The 13747-nt window shown below is 52.7% G+C and overlaps 1 protein-coding gene across 4 annotated transcripts in view; it reads right to left on the bottom strand.

Moving 5' to 3' along the window:
• The window catches only part of FXYD6 (FXYD domain containing ion transport regulator 6), a 30557-nt gene extending 28261 nt beyond the window's left edge, over positions 1 to 2296 (bottom strand). For 2 of the 4 annotated variants that reach the window (XM_036104454.2, XM_036104456.2), the window contains exon 1: positions 2160 to 2296. The gene's annotated coding sequence lies outside the window, so the exon portion shown is untranslated. Of the gene's footprint in view, positions 1 to 2068 lie in introns of all 4 variants that reach the window. The other 2 variants (XM_078058933.1, XM_036104455.2) reach the window with 2 other exon arrangements.
• Between the last annotated feature and the right edge of the window lie 11451 nt (positions 2297 to 13747).

The raw sequence follows: 13747 nt of genomic DNA, 5'->3' as shown, positions 1-13747 counted from the left end.
AGCCCTTTGCGAACCGGCTCCTTCTCCTAGGTGCACAGACATGGCCGGAGGGGCCACAGGAAGCAGGAAAATGTGCCTACAGGGGAGAGGGTGGCCGGAAGCCCAATGGGAGCAGATGGCCCAACTCGTACTGTCTTAGTGCCTAGCTCCTCTCTTTCCCGCTCTTTCTGGCTTCCTTCTCCTCCCTGCCTTGTCTCCACTCCATGTCCTCTCCCTGCCCTCTCCCACCCCCTTTGCTCTCTTGCTCAGCCACAACCCGTCCTCCCTCCTTTGTGGAGGCTCTGAGCCTTCTACTGGTCCCGGAGCTGCCGGATCCCGTTAGCCAGAAAGACTCGGGGGCTGAGAGGAGACGGCCAGCTGGGGCCAGGAGCCTCAAACTTTCTCGGGGTCAGGGCAGGGAGAAAGCAGCAGCAGAGGGACTGAATTTCTGATCTGTGCTCAGCCTCCTGAGTTGAGGACCTAGAAGAGGGACTCCTCTCTGAGGGAATCTGGAAGTGCATTTCTCTCTACCTTCCTCCACAGGGTTCCTGGGGAGATGTCTTCCTTCCGGCCCTCCTGAGCCTTCCCCGACAGACACTCCCCGGCACGGAGTTAGATGAGGCAGAAAACTGCCCTCTCTTTTCCAGCTTGAGACCTATTTAGAAGTCCTGTGTGTGTGTGTGTGTGTGTGTGTGTGTTATGGTTGGCGTGTGTGAGAGCATACACAGAGGGATGGCGGGGTGGTGTGCGTGGTACTGAGGGCTATGGTCCCTTGTGGTCTATGTACGGTGAATTTGGTGTGTTATTTGTAGTATGATAGACATGTATGTGTAGCGTGTTGATGGAGTGTGTGGTGCAAGAGAATGCGTGGTGTGTGTGTGTGTAATGTGGAATGCACGTATATGTGTTTGGAGTGTTAGGGGCACGTTTGTGACGTGTTGTGGGGAGGACTGGAGTGGGTACACGGCCACTCAGTCCCGTGTGGGAGCTAGCTGGCCAGGGTCTCCCAGCCAGAGAAGCCAGGGATAACCAGTATCCAGGCAACCATGTTGGGGGGAGGGGAGGAGATATGGAGGTGAGGAATGGGCAGGAAAAGGAAGGGAGGCTGGGAATTGAAGAGCAGTTTCCATGGCAACTACCAGGGAGGTCACGTGCAAAAGGCTAAGTTGCAGAAACAGATACACACATCCACACATCCACAATCCGAGGGCGCTGGGCCCCCAGGGTGGGGGTCCTTGCATAGAGGACATGGGCTGCCCACTGATCCATCTCCAAACCTGGGAATTCGGGCCCAGCCGGAGGGCGCAACGCCCAGGAGACAAAGGAAGTGGAGACAGAGGCCACGGTCTTGGGCAGAAGGCTCAGCAGCCAGCCCCCCATGTCTGGGGGTTGGCGGCAAGGGCCTGACCAGGCCCGTTCTCCAGCTCAGCTGCTCCCACCCTCGGGTGCTTTCTCTAACAGCCACCACTTGTAAGAGCCAGAAGCAAGCGCCAGGAGCCAGGGCTGCTCTTCCAAGTGTCCATGGAAGCCCAGCAAGACACAATGGGGGAGGCTCTGCCAGGGGGGCTGGGCATGAAGAAAGGGGAGAATGGGGGATCAGGGAGGCCCCCTGGAAGAAAACAGGACTGGATAAACAAGAAGGAAAAAAAAAAAAACAACAACCAATGCAGACATTCTCATGAATCCCATGCTCTGGAACCCCAGCCCTTCTTTACCTTCTCCCCATCCCCTTGCCCACCGCCCAGCCTCAGCTCCCATGCCCCCCAACACCAAACCAGCCGCCCCATTTTGTATTGCTGGTGTGTCTACACTCGCATCCAGCCACCTCCGCGTCTTCCCATGCCCACGCTCAAGTGTCCACAGCCTCCCAGTAACAAAGGGGAAACTCCCGCTGGATACAGGGTGGGAGCTGCCCCTTCCCTTTCTCCAAAACACCGTAGCTCCGAGCTCCCGGCAGCGCCCCCACCGCCGCGGCCGGCCTCCCCAAGGCGGCCGCGCTCCCCTTCCGACGCCACCTCCGCGTTTACAGCCCCCGGCGCGTTTCCGCCGCCCGGGCCGCCCCGGGCCCGCGAGGGCCGCTCACACCCACCGAAACAAACCAAACCCGGCAGCTCCCGGCGCCCGGCCTCGCGCCCTCCTCGGAAGAAGAGCCCAACTTTGCCTCCCGCGCCGCCGCCTACCTGCACAGCGCGGGCCCCTCGCAGACGATCCCCGGAGGACGCACGGAGTCCGAGGAGCCTGGGAGTGGCGGGGCTGGGGGCAGGGCGGTGGGCGAGGCTCTCGCGTGTTTCCCGCCTCCCCTCCTGCGCAGGGCTGGGGCGGGCGGGCGGCAGCGGCGCGGCCGGCGGGGGTGGGAGAGGGGGGCGGGGCTCGGCCGGGCCGGGCTCGGGGACGGGCCGCCGCCGTGTCACCGGCTGGCGTCGCGCGCGCGGCCCCTCTGCTCCCCGCTCCTGGGAGGGTGAGGGGGGCCGCGTCTCCGAGGGCGGGCCGGCTCCAGAAGCAACAGGAGACTGCCGCCGAGGGGGCGGGTCCGCGCCCGGGATCTGCCACCAGCCGCTGCTTTTTGGTTTCCTTCTGGGGAGGGGTGGGAAGGCAGCGAGACAAACACAATGACAGAGCTAGCGTCTCTCCGAAATAGTAAACTGAGGGGAACGGGAAAATAACCCAGCACCAGACACAGCAACCCACGTTAATTGGGAGGCTTGGCAATTAAGGGGAATGTGTACCCGAAGCATGAATGGCGTGTCGTGGGCGCCTGAGCGCGCTCTGGTTGTAGTTGTCATTTCCAGCTAGAGCCTGGGGTGGGGGGCTCACCCGACTGACAGGTGTGCTGCCCAGAACCCCCTTTCCAGGGCCCCTCATCCTGGCCCTGCTGGGTCGCCATCCTGCCGCCCACCCCAACCTCAGCCTCCAAATTTAAGATGACAGGTGAATTTCAAGATGCAAATCCTGGCTCTGCACGTCTATCTGTGATGTAACCTTGAGCCAATGGCTAAGGGAAGCTCTTGCGCCTCAGTTTCCTCACGGGCGACAATGGCTGTGGGAACACTCACCTCCGGGGAGGCTGAGCCCAGGAGCTCAGAGGGAGTGCTCAACAAACCAGCCTCCACCGAGAGGAGCAGGGCTTGTAGGAAGGGGCCGAGTCAGGGGCTGGCAGACCACAGAAACACATGGAAAGCTGACCACTCGGTTGGTAGCCAGGAAGCCATGCTGCCCGCCACAAGGCTGCCCAGGCTGAGCCAGGACCGGGGCAGACAGGATGAGGGGTGTTTCCCGAGAGACACTGTAATTATCCACACCTAGGCAGGGCCACAGGGACTTCCTTGAAGACCCCCAACCCTGGGACCCGGGGTACCGCTGGGAAGGGGCCCAGCCCTACCTCTAACACCCCCAACCGTCAGCCTCAGTATTTTTATTTGCTAAAGGAAGGAGACTAGATAATCCTAAGGCCACTTCTAGCTCTAGCCCTAGATGATTTGATTATTTCAACAAATGATCAGGTCTCAAAACCCCAAGGTAATCATGAATTCAAAAAGGCTTTGCACAGATTTGGAAGCCCTAAGTGGCTACCGAGAACAAGTAGGTAGCCCAAGGGAGACCAACGGGATGACAGTTCTGACCCATTGAGCACGGGACCTTGGACAAAATGGACATGGTTCTGAGACAGTCCCCAAGCTCTGTGGATGGCTCTGAAAGCTAAAGCTCTAAGCCTGGCTGCAATCTTGCCGATCCCTGAGACTTGCCACAGACCGACTTACCTTTCTGTCCCTGCCTTTTCCTCCACACGGGAAGATTTGGTGACAGCTGTCTTCCCTCTTCCTTTGCGTTAGGTGGTGAGAGAGACGAAACCACACCATTTGGTAGGCGCACGTCCTTGGGCAAGCAGATTAATCCCTCCCAGATGACCTTGAATGTTGCCTTTCGGCCATTTCTCTGTGCTGCTCTTTGGAGTTCCTCCTGGTGGGGACACATCAAACCCAGGCTTTGCAAGCCTGTTTGGGGAAAAAAGGAACTCCAAAGCCAAGTCACCTGGAGTAGCAGCCCCTTTCCTGGCAGAAAATTCCAAGGTGTTTGGTGAGATTACTTCCTGGACGCAGCTGTTAGCTCTGCTGACCAGGGGCATGGCATGGAAGGAGCCACTGTGGCCCTCGAGCAGGGGCGACAGGCTGGGGTAGGAAACAGATACTAGACCAGGCAGGCCTGGTAGTTCCTGGGTGAATCCAGCTTTTATCCTCAGGACAACGGGAAGCCACTGAAGGGCATTAGGAAAACAGTTGCAAGCAAGAACTGGGGAGTGGCTGGCTTAGGATGTAGGGGGACCCCACAGCAACGGGTCAGGGGCTGTGAGGAGAACAATGCTAATGTGAAGGTGCAAAACAGGCCTGGCCCCCCAAATGAAGAGAACGTGGCTTCTCTAAAGGCCCTGGGAGCAAAGAGAGAGAGAGCTGGGGCAGGGGCGCATAGCCATGGTGGAAGTAGGACAAGAAAGGCTAGAAACCATTTCTAAAACGCTCCCCACGCGGACAGAATTGGAGCCATGAAAAGACCTAAGGCTCAGAAGGATAGCCTAACTGTTGGGAGCACAAGGGACAGCTTCATGCTTTAAAGCTTGGGCTGAGCTAAGTAACTCACAACTGTGCTGCTAAACACTAAAACCCCGTGTGGGTAGCACTCGCCTCGTCCCCAGGCACTGTGGCAAAAATAGTCTTTCAGCATGTCAGCACCCGGGGCACAGAGCTGCAGACCGACTGACTGGAAGTGGAGGGCCAGCAGGGAAAATTAAAGGGGCAAGACCAGGGGCGCCTGGGTGGCTCAGTCGTTAAGCATCTGCCTTCAGCTCTGGTCATGATCCCAGGGTCCTGGGATCGAGCCCCGCATCGGGCTCCCTGCTCAGCGGGAAGCCTGCTTCTCACTCTCCTACTCCCCCTGCTTGTTCCCTCTCTCGCTGTGTCTCTCTCTGTCAAATAAATAAAAATCTTTAAAAAAAAATAAATAAATAAAGGGGCAAGACCAGAAGTCTTGGGGAGAGACCCCTGCCTCTCCTAGCAGGTAACCCTCCAAGGTGGCTTTTGGGGTACCATTTCATCCTCGGGTGCAGACTGAAGCATCAGTCTGCCCACCAACTGCTACTTTCAATCCACTCACACTCACTTTGCTTTCTACAAGTTCGAACGTACCGCCTCCCCCCAGCCAAATGCTGAGCCCCCAAACCCCAGGAGAGAACCGTTTCTTAACTCCTTGTCTGAAAGAGCTTGCTCACTTCCAAACTGCTCCTTGAACCTGGTCCCTTCTGCCCTCCCTCACCTGTCTTTCTTGAACCCCTCCGACTTCTCTCTCAAGCAGCTCATGTGGGCAACTTTGTCGCTTTACACAGTTCCTGGACCATCCAATCCACAACCATGGTTTTGCCATCCACTTAGGGCTGATGGCCCCGCACTCTCCAGCCTCGTCCTCACCCCCAGAGACCTAGAGGAGTAATCCCCAGGGACCCAGCACTGCTCATGCTGAATCCATCATTCGACTCTCCCCACACCCCAAAAGTGCTTCCCCTCCTGTGTCTTTCTTGAATTCCTAAATGGCATTATCCCCACCCAGTCACTCACCCGGGAAGTCATGTACCATCCTCACTCCTCTCCCCCCACTGCTTCTGTTCTAGATCAGGCCTCTCTGCTGCTAGATTCCTGCTGGAGACTCTGCCTTAGTCTCCCCACCCCCTGGCTATTAACTCTTCGGTATTTTCTGCAACTCAGATGTGACTCAAACCTTCAGCAGCTCCGTGTTTTCTACATGCTACAGTCCAAATTCTTAATACAACGTCCAGTCTTTACAACCCAGTACCCACCCATCTTCTGTGCTTCATCTCCTGACCCCACTCTTTGCTCGGCCTTCCCCATCCCACCCCAATCCTTACAAATGCCGTCCCCCAGCCCAAGAGGGCCACTCACAATGATCTGAATATGCTGCCTGCTTGCCTGCCCCCAATCTTTGCTCATATAGTTTCTCTGCTTAAAACATCCCCTCTTTCCCTTCTCCGCTTGTGAGAATCCTACCTACTCTGCAAAGCTAAATCCAAACATCACCTTATTGAAATTAAGGCCATCTTGTCCTGCTGTCACGAACGAACAGTGTTGTGACTCTGCATTTATAATGGTGCATATCATCGTCTGGCTTTTACTATGTATAATTGCCTGTGTGTGGCCTTAATGGACTGGGAAGTCCTTGGGGGCAGCCTGGCCTCTCACTCCATTTGTAAACCCCAGTGTCTTGCCTGGTGACCCATCTATAACTAGTTGAATTCAAGGGAATTGTAGCTCCCAAGACCCTGCATGATTGTGTCCCAGCCAACCTCTCCAGATTCACCTTGAACACTTTCTCCTCTTCTCCTTCCTACTTCTCCTCCTCTTCCTCCTCATCCATTTTTTGTCAGAAATATGAATGTGATGCCTGGAGATAAAGCAGCCTTCTTGCATTCCAGAGTTCTTGTCACCTGAGAAAATTCAGCTCCCATTACAGAAATGTAGCTGGTTTTCTGTTCCATGCAGCCAACACAGTCCTAACCGATACGAATAGGATGGAAGAGCTCGGAAGGACAGCCTTGCATCATGAGAAAGCAGAAATTCAGCACGAGCGAAGCTTTCTCACCTGGAAGACCCCTACCTGCCATTTACACCAGCACATGCCTGACACGTGCCAACCCCAGCACCTCTCTTCCTGGAGCCGTCCCCCCAGAGTGCCCCCTTCCTTAGCCACCTTTATAGCAGGATCTGGATTTTGAGAAGGGAAGAATGCAAAGGCAGGCAGAGTGGGGGAGGTCTGAAATAAAACTTCACCCTCTCTTCTCACAGGAAAACTATAACATATGTCAGGAAACAAGGCACGCCAGAGCGTGCATGAGATTTGTTTCTAAGTGAAAAATCCACCCCAGTGCCATTAGTCTAGAGAACTAATTCTGCCTGATTAACTTAAACTTGCCGTGTAAGTGTGAAGTGTCACCTCAAGGTGCCAGTCTCTAATTATGAGCATGCCTCTTCCAGAGCTGCTGGTTGTCCAAATCGAGCACATGACTACTCCTCCCCCCCACCCCCCCACCCCGCCTTTCCACTCCACAAATATGCACCCATTTGTCTTTTCCCAGTGAATGCAAATGGGAGAAAACGAGCAATGTTGCCCTTTGGAGATAATGACGTTGGAAATTCAATACATAATGGCTCCCTAGACGAGACCAGAATAGCTTCGTGTTTCTGCTTTCCCCATGCACAGAGAAGCGGACAGCCTGTTGGCATAAGCAGGCGTCTGAACCCCCCACCCCTCCCGGAGTGCCTGGAGCCAGCATTTGTGAGGAGAGGCACCTGTTTATCATCATATACTTTCTTCAACCCACTGGATCCAGGCTCAGAACAGAGGCTGTAGCTGAGTTTTTGAGCCAGGAAGAACCACAGGGACCCAGCAGGCACCCCCATTCAGTCCCTCGACCAGCCCTGCAACCAGACAATAACCCACTAGCCCAGTCACGCATCCAGGCAAGAAAGACTTGCATCCACTTTTTCTCTTTTGCATCCCCCACTCCCACCCCCACCCCAAAGCCTAAGCTAGAGTTGAAGGGAGCCAATAAAAATGATCTGGGGCAGGCAGGTGGCTGAACTTTATAGCAGAGTGTTGTGTGAAGCCTGAAGACTAATTGCCGTGAGGGGAAAGCAACTTCCGTGCAGGGCAAACTCAGTGCCTGTAGATAAAGCTGCATTTCTCCCAAGAAACAGGCAGGCCTGGCATCCTGGGGCTGTGCCTGGACTGTCTTGGGAAAGGGGCTCATTTCTGATGGCAATGGGCTTCCAAGAGGGACGCCGGACGGGTCACTACATCTGTCTGTTTATAATGGACCCTTGGGTTCATTGACTTCTCCATCTCTCTCAACCCTCCTATCATTCCGTTCTCTCTTTGATGTTGTTGTTCATGTAATTGCCTCTCGGACCAAAGGTATGTTTGATGTCCACCATTTAAAGCATTATCTCTATTGATTTTCATCTTTCAGGCCTTGTATGGACCTTAGATGTGGCTGGTGGGAGGCGATGGGCATAAAACACTCACCGTTCTGGCCATTCACTCAAATATTAAACATTTATATAGCCCTTGAACACAACTCCTTCCTGGCACATTGTTTAAAAGAGAGTCCACAATCGTCTTCCTAAGTTTAACTCAGAACCTTCAGCTCCCCAATCAGCAGGAGAGTTGCAATGATTTGACCGGGGCAATCACCTAAGTGGGTTGCTCCTGGATGGTGAGTAACTTGAAGACAGGAAGGATGTCCAGTTTATGTTTTTTGTTTGTTTGTTTTGTTCGGGGGTGTTCTTAAGGGGTTTTTTTTCTTATTTTATGCTTTTAACACCTGGTCTCTAACACTTGCCAATATAATAGGTGGATAATCAGTATTTACTAATGCAAAAGATTAGAGTGATATTGACAGAGAAAACCAACGTGCATCGAGAACAAGACCCCCCAGACCAGCGCTGTGAGGCCATCTGAGCCTGCCTTGTCTGACAGGCAAACGAAAGGGAGAGGTGGCAAGCAGGCTTCCGGGGACATGGGCCACAGCAGATGCATTTGGAGACTGCTCTTAAATTATGGTAAGTTGTGTTTCCAAAGATGGCCTCAATGGTATCTCCCATCCCACGGGCTCTTCTGCAGCGCTGACCATGGCGAGGTGGCACCTGTCTCTCCTCCCTGCAATCTGGGCTGGCCGTGGGACTTCGTTTGAACAACAGAAAGAGGCAGAACGATCGCCGTATAACTTTTTAGATGGGGCCTTAAAAGAGCTGCAGCTTCTGCCTTCAATGTTTGGAACACCACCTCTTGGAAGCCAGCCACCTTAGAAGAAGTTAGATTACCCTGCTGGAGAGATTGAGAGAGAGAGAGAACGTGGAGAAAGGACTGAAGCCACCTTCAACGTTCCCATCTCAGCTTCTACTCCTCAGATCTTGAGTAAATAAAATGGTGGTTGTTTTGTAAGCCATCAAGTTTGGGAGCATTTTGTTTTGCAGCAATAGATGACTCAAGCAAGGTGATTGGGCCCCACCCCAGACCCATGAATCCGATTCTCCAGGAACAGGACCTGGGCATCAGCTTTTTAACAGCACCTGCCAGGGCCAGGGAAAGAGCTGAGCCTCCCCGTGACTTCTCCCATGGATGGCTTCATTCATGGCTCGCAGACTCAGTGGGTCTGAAGCCCTAGAGCGCACAGTGCGTCTGAGCTGCAGGAACCCGGGCCAGGGACACACGTGGTAAGAGACATAAGGCCACATCTTGGAAGAAACAGGGCACCAGAGAGCTCTGTGCACAGAGCCCTGAACAGAGCCATGGGATATCTGAACCGGATGAGGCCTTAGAGGACGTTTTGCAAATTGGGAGCCCATGGCCCAGAGGGGGGAACTGACTGACTCAAAGTCACCTAGCTTGTTCGTGGCCCAGTCGGGACCAGAGCGAGGTCTCCTCAGTACTGGCCCACTCTTTCCCTTGCCCGTCTATCTCTCCGGATTTCTGTGTCCTGAGGAGTGAGAAAAACAGATGCTTTCTTAAATGCATGGTAACTATCTTAAAATATTAACTAAGCCTTGTACGTGTGAGTACCAATTATTAATGTCCCAATTAATGTGAACATCCCAAGAGTATCCAGAGTAAGAGAAAGATCAGAATAAAAGGTGGAATTAATCTGGGCTGCCTTCCTCTAAGAGTTGACCTATGAAGGAAGAGGATGGGGGTTTGAGGCAGGAAAAGAGCAAACCCAGGCACGGAGGTTGCAATGAGACACGTGGGAGGTGCAGTCTGATCTACTTGGCAGGTTCAGAAAGGCCTGCTGGGAAGGAACAGGGATTTACAAGAGTCCATCTAGGGTCTGTTTCCTTATCTGGTTCCTCCACCCGCGGAGGGGAGACAGGACTGGCGGCTGCCCAAAGGGGAGGGCCCATGGCACAGACTTCCTGAGCCCCCACCCACCCCGCTGGGCTGCTAAGAAAGCTGACCAGGGCCTGGGAGACAGCTCTGTGAACTGGGAAACTCTATCTGTGAGGTCAAGGCTTCTGAATCTGCTGTCAGAATTCTGCTCTCCCCCCGCCTCCCCTCGGAGTCCAACCCCCTGCTTTATCATTACAGGAGGCCCCAGAGACACCACCCAAGTGGGTTTATTTTTAGCTTCCTATTCTTTCCTAAGAGCTGCTGTGCACAGAGCATGTAACTTAAATGTTCCCAGCTGCCCTGTGCTGAGGACTGAACAAAAGGGATTTTGCTTGTAATAGGAGAGGTCAAGGCCAAGCAGACGGAAGAACTACCTTTGTCGTCAGAGTGGGCAAAACGAGTGAGGCTGGTCCATTTCTTTCTTTGGCAAATAATTCTCGCTCAGCGGTTGAATCAATAACGCTGTCTGCAGGTTCTGCACTGAAGAGCAGGTTCCTTTGGAAAAGGAGTAAGAGGCTGGTAGGATGAGCATGGGGAGCCGCGAATTAGAATCCAGGACTGCTGGTCTTGAACAAGTCACCTGACTTCTCTGAGTGTCCATTTCCTCTCTGGGAAGATGGTCTTAATGCTACTCTCTATTCCATAGGGTTCTTGTGGGGACCAATCAAGCTAACCCTCAGAAAGTACATGCTGCCTAGCAATGACAATTGCTCGGTCGATAATCCTTTTCTTGACTTCCCTGTCCTCACTAAACCCACTTTGACCAGCCCCAAGATAGAATCTTATCTTTAACTGACACCCACTATGACCCTACCACATGCCAGGCATGGAACGAGGCAGGTCGCCATGTAACATGCCCCCTGCATCTGACCTTGACACCTTTGCAGACCATCAGGACCCTGGGTGCTCTGGGAGGGATGCAAGCATCACTGGCCCCAACCTGTGTCTGGGGGACCCTGATCAACCCAGCTGAACTCACTGAGCTGGCTCAGGTTGCAGAGCCAGGGAACTGCATGTCAAGCCACCGCCAATTTGAAGTGAGCATTTCCTGTATGCCTGGCACAGTGCTAATGAGTTCGCATGCATCACCTCACTTAATCCGAAGATCAGCCCTGCGATGCAGACCCTATGATCCATCACCCCTATTTCCGAGACGGGGAAACTGAGCCCGAAAGAACTGAAGCAACTTCCTCAGAGTCGCCGAGTTGATAAGCGGCAGAGCCAGGACACGAGTCTGGGTGCAAATCGGGTACTCGTTTGGGGTTTCGTTTGGGGTTTCGTTTGGTGAAGATGCAACCTTAGTGCTTGGCTTTCAGGCACTCTGACCCCTTCTTCCCAGGAGGAGATTCCGCTCCCCGGGGCTCCCACCGTGCATGATCCTATGATACAAGGACGCCTTCTCACAGCCACCAGCCACCCGCAAGCCCTGCTCTGTGTGGGGCCCAGGCCCTAGCACCTGCCCCGCCCTCTCTCTCTCTCCCTGCACACCAGAGCCGTTAGCCAGGGATAGGTGGGAAATTGTTCTCTTTGCCCTGGCCGTAGGCTTAGGGGCCGTGCAAGGAGGTATTTTTCCACTCTGAATAGGCCATTTCTCTTGCTCTCCCATTGTGAATTTCCTGCTTTCTGCACCATTGAGATTAGATTTCTGTCTGTGATAAAAGAAGGGCACCTCGTGGCTGCTCTGCCCAGGGACTGGTGAGAAATAGGGGCTCAGCTGGAGACCTATCTACCTATCATCATTACCATCGTCATTTAATATCTGCTAAGTGGCCCAGAGTGCCTGCCCTAGACTTGGGAGTGCTTTGAGAGGACAAAGTCAAGAAGATGGGGTGAGTTTCCTGCCACAAGGATGCCTCCATGCAAACCTCCACCTGCAAGTCAAATATCCCAAAGCCTGTCCCACACAGGTGCATTCAGACACTCACATCCTCTGGGAATGCTTTTCAAACTGATGTGCAAATCTCAACCACCAGGGGTTAAATCACAAACTGCTGCCCACCACCCCCCACCCCCACCAAGGGGATGCTGATACTTCTGGTCAGGGGACCACACTTTGAGAACCAGCCCCCCCAGACACCCGCCAACAGCTCTCAGATAGTCACACATGTGCTCAAAGGCATGGGCACGTTCAGACACAAGGTCCTGCCTCCTCTTCAGCACCCGTGGGCCCCACGCTCCTGCCTCGCTCTCTGGGCTCCAACCTCTCCGGTCTTCTTTGCATTCTCCAAGATGTGCTCCTCCTGCCTCGGGAGGGAAAAGAGGTGGGAGAAGAGCGAATTGAGGGGGAAAGGCAGGAATGTGGGGAATGGCAGGAGATTCTCCTGGCAAGATGGTTCCCACTGAGGATGCAAAAAGAGATGTAAAACTTTCTCTCCACTGGAACATGCGTCCTGCTAATCTCTGTCTGGTTAATGCCTCCTTAGCCTTCAGACCTTAGCCCTAAGCCCTTTTTCAAGGAAGCCGTCTCTGATTTCCTCTACTACCCTGGCCACCATCACTAGACCAAGGCAGAGCCCAGTTATAAGTGGCCATATCTTCATATAATTTTTTTTCACACGGTTATGGCAGGTTTTTAAAAAAATATATGTCTTAGGGGCACCTGGGTGGCTTAGTCAGTTAAGCGTCCAACTCTTGATTTCAGCTCAGGTCATGATCCCAGGGTCGTGAGATAGAGCCCTGCATCGGGCTCCACGCTGGGCATGGAACCTGCTTAAGATTCTCTCTCTCTGCCCCTCCCCACCCCATATGTGCATGCATAGGCTCCCTCCCCCCTCCAAAAAAGTATGTTTGATCTCATGAGAGACAGGATCACGCTGAGTTTATCACAGTTGCATCCCTACCTGCCTCATGGTAGATGCTCAGAAACATTTGTTGAATGAATAAACGAACCCTCACACACGTGCACAGCTCACACGGACACACAAGTATTCACACAAGAACACATTCACCTGTAGTCTCTCACGTCTGCCCTCAGCATTCTTTGCAGAAAAAAGTAGCAGACACTGTTTGGACACTGTTTGAGGTATAGAAGTTAATTCAACTCTTCTGAAAAACAGTTCAGCATTTGGAATAGAAATGTAAACAATCCTACTTATTGAAATTTACTCATGGCAACAGTGTTTAGAAAGCAAACTCTGGAAACTACCCCTACTTAGATGTTCACTGGCAGGTTAAGTAAATTGATATATCTATACAATGGAATATGCTACAACTGTTAAAGATAATAATATCCAGCCCTTTGGGGAAGGTACTTATCTCATATTGTTGAGAAAATGAAATCAAGATACAAAATAATCTGTAAAATATGATCCAATTTACATAAAATTGTAGCCCTCTCCCTATGAATGCATAGAGGTGTAAATAGATGTTACCAAAATGCAAAGAATATTTACCTTCGGATGGTGGGATTTATTTTTTTAAGATTTTATTTATTTATTTGAGAGAGAGAGTGTGTGCGCAATAGAGAGAGCATGAGCGAGGGCAGAGGCAGAGGGAGAGGGAGAAGCAGGCTTCCCGCTGAGCAGGGAGCCTGATGTGGGGCTCGATCCCAGGACCCTGGGATCATGACCTGAGCTGAAGGCAGACACTTAACTGACTGAGCCACCAAGGTGCCCTGGATGGTGGGATTTAAAGTGATTTTTAATTTCTTCTTTGCAATAGTATCTACTTCATATTGTTGTTGAAGATTAAATGAGATCAAGTGTGTGATGATGTGGAGAGTTTATAGCATGATGCTTCACACAAATATTTCTTTTTATATTATTTGTATAGTTTCCAGGATTGTTTTGATTTTTAAAAATTCTCCTGTAGTGAGAGCAAAGTT

This window comes from Halichoerus grypus, chromosome 11, assembly GCF_964656455.1.
Source record: "Halichoerus grypus chromosome 11, mHalGry1.hap1.1, whole genome shotgun sequence".
Classification (NCBI taxonomy): domain Eukaryota; kingdom Metazoa; phylum Chordata; class Mammalia; order Carnivora; family Phocidae; genus Halichoerus; species Halichoerus grypus.
Note: the sequence above shows the minus strand (reverse complement) of the source record. Positions and strands in the feature narration are given on the sequence as shown.